This window comes from Epinephelus moara, chromosome 12, assembly GCF_006386435.1.
Source record: "Epinephelus moara isolate mb chromosome 12, YSFRI_EMoa_1.0, whole genome shotgun sequence".
NCBI classification, from domain to species: domain Eukaryota; kingdom Metazoa; phylum Chordata; class Actinopteri; order Perciformes; family Serranidae; genus Epinephelus; species Epinephelus moara.
Window position 1 is genome coordinate 31220633 of NC_065517.1, and position 5485 is coordinate 31226117.

Sequence of the window (5485 nt, forward strand, 5' to 3'; positions counted from 1 at the left end):
GACAGCAAAACACAAATGGCTTTTTCCAGAGTCAGTGCTTGGTTTGTCCATTCTGGGCTACTGTAAAAACATGGCGATGCAACATGGTGGACTCCGTAGACATGGACCTGTAGATATAATTGGCTCTTTCTAAGGTAATGAAACACAACAATTCTTATTTCCAGGCGACTATACACTGAAGAAAACATTTTTATAATATTATATTCCATTTCTGCCAATATATCCCTCTAAATCCTACACACTGGACCTTTAAGTAGAAACGCAGCCATGGGGGAATTCAAAGACATTAACTTCTATATGGTCTTTGGATGCAGCAAGAGAAAGCACAGTCCTTTAATAAAAGCCGTGCTGCAATCATTCTGAAGTTTATTCATTAAATTAAGGGATTAAGAACGGTTGGAGAAAGTTAACGAGCGAATATGGAAACATGATCTGCTTATTGCTGCCTGAACAGATTCAAATGGGCCTTGAAGCCACTGGTGCCACAATTCCATAAGGTAGCCAGCGAGAACAGTTACAGTTAGTCTTCAACAAGCTGCAACTGGATGATTAATTTGCAGACATGAGTGCAGGACTATTTTTAAAGTCCTTGAAAACTTCGAGTCTTAAAGACCCTGAAACATTGTTTTTTCTCTCAGTCAGCTTCTTATGTCCTTTGAGAGATTTTCTGTATTTTTTTATTTTGTCTGCTCACTGTGTTGACGTGGGCAGCTGGAAAATGGTGATGTCACTCTGCACCAGAGCTTAGATTGATTTGAATCAAAATGTGATGACGAATTTGAGCCATATTTGCTCATGTTGACCACTGTCGATCAAATACAATCAAACATCACCCACACAAGCTGTGTTTCCATTGTCAAGTGATCTTTAAGGCCAAGACACACCATAGCAACATCAAAGTAGTAGTGGAGTTGAAGGCCGATTATTGTGTTGACTCACGTTGCCAAAAAAAGTTGTACCCGAATACCTGAACAGAGCAGAGACTACAGACAGCTGCCAACTAGCATGTGTGTTCTGCACCTGAGTGAAAAGAAGTAACTCTCCATATCAGCAGGTGGTGGTAGTCTGCATTCGTCATTCAAAAAGAGCAACCAGAAGACCAAATAGGATGAATTCAATATGCTAGTTAGCCAGTTTGCACATTAACAACACAACCTGATGTTGAAAGAACAAATAATATTTACTATGTGCAAGGGAAGAATAACTAAAACAATTAATTTCTGCTAATGAGCTCAATGATTTCTACACAATATTTCCTAATATAACGAGTTTATTTTGATCTCACTCCCTCTTGATTTTAGTCACTTGTTGGCTTTCCTCACTTATGTTTCTCGTGAACTGAGCTGAACTGCCAGTCACAGTGATATCACTCATTTATGGGCTTCACTGTCTCAGACTCTGAGTCAACATGCTGAATCAGCTGAAAGAAAGCTAACAAGGATTGTCTAGTGGGGTACACACTGCAAAACCTAGTGCAACACATGCTCATCGACAGCCTGACATTGACCAACGGCTGACCATCAGCCTGTTGTATCAGGCACCCAAACGAACTTTTGAAATGTAATGATAACATCAACTGGTTCACTTGTTGGTGAAGGTTCTCAGTCATCTTGGTCATGGTAATCGTAAGTGCTAATATCGTAGACAACTGGACTTGCTTGCGTTTCTTGAAGACGTTAAGCCTCTCATTCAAGAAGCTTCTTCAGTTCTAAATGACTGGTGCGAAGTTGCAGGCTATAAACCCTGTGTGAGTCTTAGTTTAGAGTCGTTAAGGTCACAATGTGAGTCGTTGACCCACCTGGTCACCATTTGAGTCGTTAGGGTCAGGTGGGACCAGGGGTGGATGGGTGTGAAGTCGTCTGGGGAGGGATCCCAAGACTGCATTGTAGATGGGTGATAAGTGGTGTCGTAAGCACCCCCTCTGTTTAACGATGGCCGTTCCAGCTTGACGTAAATGGCTTCTTTTACTCCTCTTTCAAACCATCTTTCTTCCCTGGCCAAGATGTGCACATTGTTGTCCTCAAAGGAGTGTCCCTTCTCCTGTAGATGTAAGTGGACAGCCGAGTCTTGACCCGAGGAGCTGGCTCTCCTGTGCTGTGCCAAACCACACAGGGTTTATACCCTGCAACTTCGTACCAGTCATTAAGAACTGAAGAAGCTTCTTGGATGAGAGGCGAAACATCTTCAAGAAACGCAAGCAAGTCCAGTTGCCTACGATATTAGCACTTGCGATCAACTGGTTTAAAGCGAATAAACTAGGCTTCACGAAACGTAGTTTCATGAAAAGTTAGAAGTATAGGCTACCATTTACGCATGGCTATAAACAGCTGGTAAACAGAGTAGGAGAAGTAAAGGTTGCAAACCCGAAACAAATCCATCCAATCTTCAAGAATTAGATTCAACTGGGCAACTTTTATTTGTTCTCCCATGTCAGCTAGTGTTGGCCATGTTTCATGACGTCCGGAGACAAAGAAAAATTTATGCAATGATTCTGTAAGCTATTTTTTGTGTCATTATTCTAGGTTTTCTTTGTAGTCCGTTTCCTGTTTCACTTTGTAGTCTCTCTCATGTGGTCTGTCTGTGTTTTTCCCGCCTGTGTCATTGTCTCCTCCACCATAATAAGTTTCACCTGTCCCTCATCACCTTTCACTCCATAAGCCTAGTTCACATTACATGATTTTCACTGCGACTTTGACGTCACAGAGGATCTTGAGAGCCACCTCGGGGTGGAGGTGAGTCGCAGATAGTCTGCCACAACGAGTCCTCATGTGTGAACAAGCCTACGAGGAAGTCGCCTTCTCGTCTGTGACTGGGACTAGATATCTGGCATGCTAGAAAACTGGAGAAGTGTGACATGACTGACAAAGAGCATCAGCCAATGAGAGGTGGGATACATCCCACGTCAGCACGCAGGAGGACGGAAGAAATGTGAGGAGGACAAGCCGGCAAGCAACAACAACAATGGCGGCGTCCACAGGATCAGGAGCTGTCGGGACATCCATGTTGACAAGTAAAGTTTAGCGCCCAGGAACTTATCTGGGGCTCTGTCGGCGAGGGCTTTGCACACACAGGTCGTAACGCAGTTGGCGAGACTCCCGATGACAGAAACACACATCGCCAGGTATGAACACTCAAAAGATTATGATAGTCTCCGCAACTGAAGACTGGTCGGCCAGTTGTGTAATGTGAACTCGCCTTTAGTGCATTCAGACTGTGTGTTCCCTCTTCTCTCGTTCAGTCTGTCTTCGCACCTAAATGTCACGCGTTCTAGCAGTTTCTCTTCGCTTGTTCCTCGTGGTAACTTGACCCATCTTTTTTGTTTTCTAAAATCACTGCTGGATTTGTGTAAAGACTTCTTGTGTACTGTACCTTGTTTCAAGTAAAGTCCTTTTTTGATTCTACCTGCTTAAGTATGGTGTCATGCATTTGAGTCCAGTATCTATTGGTACTGTTGTTACAATTTGCTGAGCTGCCTCAACGTAAGGTGCTCTGAAGAAATATAAGTTGGTCTTTTATCATGAAAAGTAAAAGGGAAAGGGGTGAAGCTGTGATGTGCAAATGTTGAAAATAAAGTTTGTTCACATCTTGGTTCACTTTGATTCAGACTGGGGAGCCTGCATGCTTTACTTTATAATGTGCAGAAGTATAGATGCAACTTATTTTAAACCTCAACTATAATTCTACCTCACAGGAAGACGCCGACAGTGGAAACAGCTGATCAGTCATTTGAGTTAATGTTCCCTACGTCAGAATTTATTCAGCAAATGTGTTACCATATACCATTTATCACATCAACTTTTTCTGAGCAAAGGCAAAAATCACCTCAACAGAGTGTAAAAACTTTTTGCGTGACTGAGGAAGTTTTATCGTGCTTCACCATTTCTGTCAAGCTTCACAGTTCAGATGAGAAGGGCCCAAATGTAAGACACCAGGCAGACAGGAAGGAGAAACAAAAGCGAGCCCTAGTAGTAAAAGCTGGTACAGCATCAAAACTGACAGGCAACAAAAAACTGACAATGCAGACAGGTAAATCCAGGAACGAAGGAAAAATACAAAACTATGAACTTGACCAGAGTGGACCACAGACAGGAAGACAAAGCAGGGAATGAAGCCATGAACACAGACTGTGCAGGTATGAGTAGGGAGTGATTAATTAAAGGAGTGAGATCAGGTGAGCAGGAGGAAAGGTGACTGCAGGGCTAATGGGGGACAGGTGAAACTAATCAGGGCAGACAATCAAAACTGGAAAACACACAAGGGCAGGAAGTGAAGTGATCTGATAGGAGAAGAGAGGTGGGTAATAAAATAAAACAAGAAACATTATGAATGAATGAATGAATGAATGAATGGATAAAGCAAAGGAAAACATGACCACAGGAGCAGAGGCATTGGATCATAAAAAGCAGTTGACCTTGTTATTAGTGTTATAGAGTGTAATAACAAGTAATGTGTGAGAACATACTGGAATAAGACAATAAAGCCCAATCCCAATACACCCCTTAACCCTACCACTTGCCCCTATCCCTCTGTTTTGCGTGTACACGCATAGGGGTAGGGATGTCCCGATTCTCACTGAGGCAGAAAGGAAGGGCGGAGTGCTAGGGCTATATGGCCCTCCAAACGGATGACGTCACTGACGACTAATGATGACGTTTCCGGGTATGAAGGGTTGTCCCATTTCATAGGGGAATATTTCAACCCCTACCCCTTGTAACTTTGTTGCAAGGGGCACTCGAAAAAGAGGGGTAGGGGTAGGGGTGAAAATGAGAAATGGGATTGGGCCTAAGTCATGGACCAGACGAGATGTAATTTTGGAGGGACTTTGCCTCAAATTTTAAATAAACCTTGTTCAAGTTTTTCCCTGCTTCATGTGAGTACTTTGAGTCTGCACAGAAAGGAACTGGAGCAAGATTAAAAAGTAGTGCGTCTATTTTGAAAGGGACTGTACATGTGTAAATTTCCTGTGAAAACAGAAGTGTACCTTGAAAGAAGACAAAGCATGTAACATGTAGTGCATCCAGGGTGCCTGTCACGTCGTATCTGCACGTGGAAAGTCGATGACCAATATGAATGAGTGAATATATGACGAGGTCGGAGTGAGAATGTGTTGATTCCTTAAGTATAAGAACAAGACAAAGACACAACCATAAATACTGAAGGGAACATTTTAAGGAAACCTTAAGGAGAAGACTTAAAGGGCCAGTGTGTAAAATGGGTTGAAAACAGTGACATCAGTGGTCAAATTCTAGATTGCAGGGCTCACTCGCTCACCCCTCCCGTCGGGTAAATGATGGTGGCCTTGTAGGGACAAAAAGCCTTGCGCACGAGTTTTTCAGGAGTAGGTCTATCTAGCGACGAGGTGAATATTTATTTAGAAATCTAAACCATGTTACGATATTGTAATGAATCCCTCACGAGCAGGAGACCAGAGGAGCGTTCGGGAAAAAGGCCAGTTTATTTGAGCACTCCAAAAACTCCGGTAACA